Genomic DNA, 8,608 nt, shown 5'->3' on the forward strand with positions numbered 1-8,608 from the left:
GAGGGGGAGGAAGTCATCAGAGTGAGGAAGACGAGGAGGAGGAGGGGGGACTCCTGAAACCTGTTCCCATCAGGCCAGGAAAACCCAGATTCCTGCAAGAACCAGGAATGAATCACAGCTGCAGGTTAATCATCGGATCCGTTCGACTGGAGGAAAACCAAAGGCAGACTGAGCAGATTTTAAATTTTAAAGCGTTTTCTCCAGTAGTTTGATGCAGACAAGTTTGTTTGTATTAAAAAAAAAACACTTTAGTCAAAGAAACAACTTGAAACTAACAAAAGTAATAAAAAATGACTAAAAATCAGGTAATAATAATTAGTTTTGAATTAAACTAATAAAACTGATCTTGACACGAAGGATGGTGTCTTCAGTCCTGGAATCAGTCAGTCTGCCTGCTTAAAGGGGGACAGGTAGTCACAGGGCTGTTTGGTATCATGGTGTGTACCACACTGAACATGGAGGACAGGAAGCTGAGGACAGAGTTGTCTCAGGAGCTCAGAAAGACAATGATTGAAGGTGAAGACTATAAGACCGTCTCCAAGCAGCTGGATGTCCCTGAGACTACAGAAGGTTCAGGTCCACAGGACTGGAGACAACCTGCCTGGACGTGTCCACAAGAGGACAACTGGTGACAAACTGAAGAGACAGATAATAAAAAATGCATCTTGAGAATCCACAGAGCTTCAGGGAGGACGTCCTGAAGACAGATGAGACAAAACTGGAGCTTTTTGTCAACAACTCCCATCAGACCCAAACCAGAACCAAAGACCAGAACCCTGAACCTACAGGGGGACACGGAGGAGGCTCGGTTCTGTTCTGGTCCTGAATCTGTTCAGGGTCCAATGAAACCTCAAGACCATCAAGGCTTCCTGGAGCCAGATGTGCTGCTCAGAGTCAGAAAGCTCGGTCTCAGTCTCAGCTCATGGGTCCAACAGGATCAGGACCCACAACACCAAGAACGGGTCAGAACCAAACATTGGACCGTTCTGAAGAGGCCTTCTGAGCCCTGATCTAAATCCTGCTGAACATCTGTGGAAGGAGCTGAAACATCTGGAGGAGGAAGCCTTCAGACCTGAGACAGCTGGAGCAGCTCAGGAGGAGTGGACCAGGACACCTGAGGACAGGTGTGGACAGCTGTGGACAGGTGTGGACAGGTGCTGAAGTCTCAGAGGTTCAGTGAAGGAACCTTCCTTTGTGTCAAGATCAGCTTCATCAGTTTGTTTTGAATGATTTAATTATTTTTTATTATTTTTGTCAGTTTCAGGGACATTTGTGAATTTTTTTTTTAGATGTCTCCAAAATCCACAAATTTTGACATAAAAGATGTTTCTCTCAGCCTTTAGATCCTGTTATTTTTATGTTTTGTTTTTCTAACCCAGTTGTTTCAACTTTTCACCTAAAACTGTTTGTTTGATAAACTTCTTTTTAGTTTTTATTCATGTGAAAATCTTTTTGTGTTTCTGTGAATTTGTGTTTTCTCGCCTTAGCGTCACAAGTTGATTTATTTGATTTTTTTTAAACAAACACTACGACTTTTTAACGTTTCTGATGAATTTAAAGTAAAAAACTTTCCTCACAGTTGTAGCTCCACCTCAGATTGGGTTTATTTGAGTTTCTCTGGTTTACGAGTCTAAAAGGAACTCATTTTTTGTTGTTTTTTGTTTGTTTTTTTGCTCCAACCCATCGAGCGGCTGCTGTTCGGGGTTCAGAGCCTTTTCTAGATGTTTTGGTACCGATCACTTCTGCAGGATCTCAACCAGCTTCATCGCCTCCAACAAGAAAAAACAACTCACTTCCTGTTTTTAAAGCTGTTTTTGGTGACTATGTTGGATTATTTACAACATCCGAGCATCGTGTTTCTGTAAATTTAACTGTAAAAAAAAAAAAATAGACTTCACTTTTAAAGTTTTACTTTTTGGAAAATACAGTTTTTTGTAAAACGTTTGTTTTCTGTCTGAAATTAGTTGATCACTGCGACTAAAAGTGTTTAAAAGCAGAAACGAGACGTAACGTGTCCATTGGCTGTAAACAGTGAATATCTTACCTGCTGCAGATGAGCTCCAGGTTTAATCCTGACTGGACTGACGAGCGAAGAGGCTGACCGAAAAACTCTGAAAAGTCCCATAAAATTTAAACCTTTACGCCGCAGGAAGTGTCCTGGTCTGCACAGGAAGTGTCCTGGGCCGTGCAGGAAGTGTCCCGGGCTGAGCAGGAAGTGTCCTGGTCTGCACAGGAAGTGTCCCGGTCTGCACAGGAAGTGTCCTGGGCCGTGCAGGAAGTGTCCCGGTCTGCTCGGGATGTGTCCCAGTCTGCACGGGAAGTGTCCCGGTCCGTGCAGGAAGTGTCCCAGTCTGCTCGGGAAGTGTCCCGGTCTGCTCGGGAACTGTCCCGGGCTGCTCGGGAAGTGTCCCGGTCCGTGCAGGAAGTGTCCCTTTCCACTCAGGAAGTGTCCCTAGCTTTTCAGGAAGTGTCCCTTTCCACTCAGGAGGTGTCCCTAGCTTCTCAGGAAGTGTCCCGGTCTGCTCGGGAAGTGTCCCGGTCTGCTCGGGAAGTGTCCCGGGCTGCTCGAAAAGTGTCCCGGGCTGAGCAGGAAGTGTCCTGGTCTGCACAGGAAGTGTCCTGGGCCGTGCAGGAAGTGTCCCGGTCTGCTCGGGAAGTGTCCCGGGCTGAGCAGGAAGTGTCCTGGGCCGCGCAGGAAGTGTCCCAGTCTGCACAGGAAGTGTCCTGGGCCGTGCAGGAAGTGTCCCGGGCTGAGCAGGAAGTGTCCCGGGCCGTGCAGGAAGTGTCCCAGTCTGCTCGGGAAGTGTCCCGGGCTGAGCAGGAAGTGTCCCGGTCTGCACCGGAAGTGTCCCGGGCCGTGCAGGAAGTGTCCTGGGCCGTGCAGGAAGTGTCCCTTTCCACTCAGGAAGTGTCCCTTTCCACTCAGGAAGTGTCCCTAGCTTCTCAGGAAGTGTCCCTGTCCACTCAGGAAGTGTCCCTGTCCACTCAGGAAGTGTCCCTAGCTTCTCAGGAAGTGTCCCTGTCCTCTCAGGAAGTGTCCCTGTTCATGCAGGAAGTGTCCCGGTCTGCGCAGGAAGTGGAAAACCGCAGACCTCTGTGTAATTAAAGGCCTGGTGTTCTTTGAAGGAATGCCTGTCACCCGCCAGCTTTCATGTCAGACTTTAATCTAAGATTTTCTGATGTTTGGAGTTAAAATCGTTTTGGTTAAACTTTATAAACTAGTTTCTGCAAAGACCTCAGAGTCTGTGTTGTGGATGACTCTCAGCTACTCAGTGTCTGTAAAGTTGACTAAATTATGGCCTTTTTTGTGGTTTACAGTGTCGATTAGCTGTGGTGGTCATCTTGAATTGGGGTGACTGTTGTAAACACTGGGGTTAAATTTGGGGTGGTAGTAGCTCAGAGTCATCCTCGTCACATAAATGAGAGCTAACAGATGCTAGATTCGGCCAAAAATGTCTGAAACTCAATCATTTTTCAAGATAAACTTAAAACCCTTCGATGGAAAGCAGCAGGCCTTTAATTATTTTAGTTTCTGGGGTTTGTTTTTTTTATTTTGATCTTTTTCGTCTCCAGAGTTTCTTGGTCTCACGAACATCCTCCGCCGTCACGCGGTGACGTACCTGTCGCTCCTCACCTGCTTCCTGACGACCCGCCGCGGTGGAAACCCTGAAGAAAACCTTTTCCACTCTGCTTCGCAGCGACATGCAGAATCAGCACGGCGTATTTTTAGCACTTCCGCCAAGTCGAACCGAAACGCCTCTGCAGCGACTCAGGGTTCGGCTGAGGCGAGGGTCCTGACAATTATTCGCCACAGGACAGCTGTGCTTGTGGTCCGGGTGTGCAGCGCGCAGATAAAGCAGCTGAAGAAGTAACGCCACCTTTTTATAACAAGTCTGTGGTTTGGTGCTGAGTCTCTGCATGAACAACATGAAGCGATAAGCAGACAGCTGTAGGCTGACGTTTTCAGACTCAGATCTTTTAAAGCTGTGAACAGATAACATCTTACCTGCAGCAGACAGCGACCTCAGTGTGGAGAAACGGAGCTGAAAGGCAGCGTCTCGTCATCCAAGGAGGAGCTTCCAGAATGTATCCTCCGTTTCCTTGCTGGAATTCACAAAACGGATCTCCTGTTAAAGAGTCGCCTCAAACCCGTCTGCGTTTAGTTTCTGAGAGTCAGACTGTGACTGATCTGAGACGAGACCAGACTGACGAGCTAACAGCTAGTCAGCTGCCGTCTGGCTGAATTCTGAGTGTTTTTTAAAAAATCACGGCTGATTTTGCAAACCTGTACTCCTGGCTGCGCACATTAGTACCTGTCCTCACCTCGGTTTGCTTCGGCAGCCAGTCGCCTCGTGCAGATTCGGACCGGTTTATTATTCATTGTTCAGGGCTGTCGCGTCGGGGGTTCGAGAGCTCGTTGGGACAAACAGAAATTCAGACCCTTTCATAAACATTTGAGACATTTTTGAGACTCCTTCATGAAAAGCTGTTCTTCTCTCTAAAGCAGTGGTGTCCAGTCCTGCTCCTGGAGGACCTGGAGGACCACCATCCTCCACGTTTTAGATGTTTCGCAGGTCTTCAAGTCCTGCAGAAGCCTGTTAATCACTCAGTTATTCAGATCAGGTGTGTCACAGCAGAGGGACACCTAAAACCTGCAGGACGGTGGTCCTCCAGGTCCTCCAGGACCAGGATTGGACACCGCTGCTCTAAAGGGACATTTGTGTCGTGTTTGGACTTTTAGTTATGAACGACTCTCAGCTATAACACCCCAGATTTTGGCTCGATATCTGTTTGGGTTTCCAAAGGTCAGCTGGCCATAGCCACCATCTTTAATTGGGTCTGTAGATAAGATCAGCCCAGTGGCAGGTGGAATATTTTGCTAACAGACGGATTTGATGCCAAAGTATTGAACACACGATCAAAGTATGAGCTGGGGACCACATCCAGTTAGACCCAAATATCTGAAAATGTGGCCTATTTATTGTCAGTGTTTTCTAAGATTGATGGGCTGTGGTGGCCATCTTGATTTAGGCTGACTTCAAAAGTTAATCAGCTGCAGATGAATTTAAATAAAATACATCCTGCATTAGATATTTTGCTAACACTCTTTTTGCCTTTGGCAGCAGGTGATAATATTTCTTCTGAATCCTTAAAATTCCTGCTTTTAGTTTGAATTTCCTAACTTTTTATTTCAGATAAACACCTGTTTCCCATCTGCTGCATTTTTCCTAAACACATCCAGTTAGTTTGTTACTTTAGGGCTTCTGAGGAAAAGTTTTGGTTCTAAAAATGTCACAGGAAGTTTTTCTTGTTTGGTAATTATCGGTATTTCGGTTCTAAACATTATTTTAATGTGGGAACGGCTCCGTTTCCATGAAATGACGGCGCCGTGCGGGCGGGCGGTGCTTAGCGGACGCGGCAGCCAATAGAAAGCCAAGTCTCTTTTTTGATGGGCGGGACTTGGCGATGCAGCAGCCAATGGGAAGCCCGGACGTCCCTGACAAACGGAAGTGATCAACGAGTCAAAGCGGAGCCGCAGAAACTGCTCCACTTGTTGCCGAGCAGGAGCCGAGACCGTCAGCGGACCGGACCGGACCGCGGAGTTCTGATCCACCTCGTCTGAGCCTGGAAGCTGTCGGACCGCCGCCCGAACCGGACCGAACTGCCGCCGCTGTCGGATCTCAGGTGAGACGTTTTTACGGTTTAATCCGTTATTTTTTTTTATTTATTTATTTTTTTTGAGGCAGGTGTCGGTTTAAAGCTCACCTGACAGACAGAACCGGGCCGGTACTGGACGAGAGGCAGGTGTTAACTGAAGGTAAACTGGACCGACCGGGGGTCTCGGTTCGGTTCTGTTGACAATAACCCCTTTTATTCGAGCCACAAAAGAGAAGCAATAAATCCGCGTTCCTTCCCGAACAAAGAGGCTTTTCGGAACCGGTCCCGGTTACAGTAACTCCTCACTTGGACCGGGACAGCCCCCAGAGAGACGAGCCAAGTCCCCCTGGACAGGATTTATGTCCTCGGTTGTCCCCGGAGACAGACTTCTTGTCTCCTCCGCGGAGGAATCCGGCTCGGCTCGGTTCGGATAGGAATGCAATCGGAACCAGATCGGACCCGGTTCGAGTCAGGGACCCCCCCAAGGAGGACTCTGGATCCAGAACCCGAAGGCCCGGCGGTCCTTGTCGGAATGCTTATCGCCCGCCGCCTGTGGACCTTTAAACTGAAGGGGTCAAACCTTCAGGGTGTGTTTCCGGGATCACCCTCAGCTACTCAGAGACCTGTGGTCGGTCCTGCTCAGTTGGCTGTGGCGGCCATCTTGAATCAGGCTAATTAGTTGCAGACTTGCACCTGATCCTTCAGTTTGATCTGTGCAGGAGATATTTTACTAACAGACAGAATCATTAGTTATAGGACTAATTAAAGGACTAGTTATGGGACTAGTTAATGTCCCCACAGCTGCAGCAAACAGCCAGCAGGTTCTATAAAGATAAACTAATCTTTGAACAGATTCGGCGTTAAAAGTTGCTGCGTTTTTCGGCCTTCTTTGACCCGCTGGCACCTGATCCCTCCGGGTCGGGTAGATGGGAGGGGGGAGGGGGCAGAACCCTGACCCGACCCGACCCGACACGACACCCGAAGGAGCAGAACTGAGAACCGAGAACAAACTGCAAAACCACAAAAACTCACTTCATCCCATGAAACCTTCCTGCTCCTCTCTGACAGCCACAGTGTGTGTGTGTGTGTGTGTGTGTGTGACATGTTTAGGACCGGTTGTCTTTTTGGGTCCAAACCCGGTTCTGATGCAGCTGAATGTTGTTCTGGGTTAAGGGTTATGGTTACATAAGGACTAGTTATGGTTAAGATTAAGGTTATGCAACAGAAATTACTGGAAGTCAAGACGACGTCCCGAGAAGTGTAGAAATGTGTGTGTGTGTGTGTGTGTGTGTGTTCTCGATGAGATGCCAGTCATTCTGAGAGCAGCAGGGGAGGGCTCACACACACACACACACACACACACGGCCCGTCTTTAGAGAGCAGAACCTGCGTGGGAGCTCTGGTTCTGAGTCATCGTGGTTCTGCGTGAAATTAGAACTTCTGTTTGGCGAAGCTGCAGAATCACAGACGACTGAAAATGTCTCCTTCTTCTCCGACTCCTCTCTGCTGCTTTAAAACAAAAAGGGCGATCATGTAACCGCCCTGAGCTCCAGTTTGGAGTGGAGGTTGCTGGTAGTCGTCCCTGACGCGAGCAGCGAGGGCTGCGGGTCATACCGACCCGTTAAAGAAAGGTTTCCCTCGTATCAAAGAGACTGAAAGGCCGAGCTGTCCTTGGAGGAATGCTTATCGCCCGCCGCCTTTCCTGACAGAGTCTCAGCTACTACCACCCAGTTCGGCTCGGTGAGTAGTGCAGACTTGAGCTGGCTGTGGCGGCCATCTTGAATCAGCTGTAGTGGTGCGACCAAATATTCATCCCCCAACAGTTTCAGTGAAATCCTTCCAAGAAATCAGGAGATATTTTGCTAACAGACGGGCGGTGACAGCTGCGTCGTGGCTCGGGTCGCTTCAGTTCAAACATCTACCTGCAGCACACGCACACACACACACACACACACACACACACACTGTTTGCCTTCTTGGAAAAACCTCCCGGCAAACAGGAAGTGATGCGTTTAATTTGTTTCCAGCCACAACAACGACCGGTTCGGCCCGAACAGGAACAGGAAGTGCCAGGTTACAGCAGCTCGTCGGTGGGGTGGGGGGGGAACCACCACCCGCCGCGGGGCAGAACCTGCTGCAGGAAGTGGACCCGAGGGTCTGCACTTATTTACAAACTACTTCCTGTTTTCATCGCCGTGTCCGTCCTGAAGTTTCTTCACGAGGAGCAGAAACCTGAATTAGTTCCTGTTCTGCTGGGAAACGAGAAGTGACGCCTTCATTCATCAGCAGCTGATCGTTTCCCGACACTTCTGATTTATGATGACGGGAGTGCACGTCGCCCGTCGCCTTTCAGGTTGAGGTCACAGATTACGTGTCAGGACTCTCATGTCAATAAAACGCACCCTTTAACCTTTGGAGCCCGATTCAAGATGGCTGCAGCAGAAAAATGACCTCAGGAAACTCAGCATGAGATGATCTCAGCTACGAAAGGCTGCAGGCGATATGCATTCCTTCACGTGACGCCGGGGCTTTGATTTCTCGCCTGGAAGTGAAGAAATGGAGGCGAAGTCGACGTGTCCCTGATTTCACGCCCAAATGTTCACATTCGGTGTGATTTTTAACGCTCTCTGTGGCTCCGGGTGTCAGGACGCTCTGCGACCACCGCCCTCACGGGTCGGTTCAGTTCTGCAGAATTTCCTGACATGTTTGTTGCTGCAGGTCGTCAGAAACCAGGACGGCTGAGGTTCGAGAAACCGACAATAAAAACCCAAACCTCCTGAGTTTCTGTAGAACCATCAGATAAAAGCGTCTTTCTTCACACCTGACAGGTGTGTGTGTGGACGCTCTGAGTGTGTGTGTGTGTGGACGCTCTGAGTGTGTGTGTGTGTGTGTGGACGCTCTGAGTGTGTGTGTGTGTGTGTGGACGCTCTGATGGTGTGTGTGTGTGTGT

At 48.9% G+C, this 8,608-nt stretch overlaps 1 protein-coding gene across 2 annotated transcripts in view; it reads left to right on the plus strand.

Moving 5' to 3' along the window:
- The first annotated feature begins 5,531 nt into the window (after positions 1-5,531).
- The window catches only part of zgc:152863 (uncharacterized protein LOC562658 homolog), a 7,599-nt gene continuing 4,522 nt past the window's right edge, over positions 5,532-8,608 (plus strand). For both annotated transcript variants that reach the window (XM_017440683.3, XM_017440684.3), the window contains exon 1: positions 5,532-5,685. The gene's annotated coding sequence lies outside the window, so the exon portion shown is untranslated. The remainder of the gene's footprint in view (positions 5,686-8,608) is intronic.

This window comes from Kryptolebias marmoratus, linkage group LG2, assembly GCF_001649575.2.
Source record: "Kryptolebias marmoratus isolate JLee-2015 linkage group LG2, ASM164957v2, whole genome shotgun sequence".
NCBI lineage: Eukaryota > Metazoa > Chordata > Actinopteri > Cyprinodontiformes > Rivulidae > Kryptolebias > Kryptolebias marmoratus.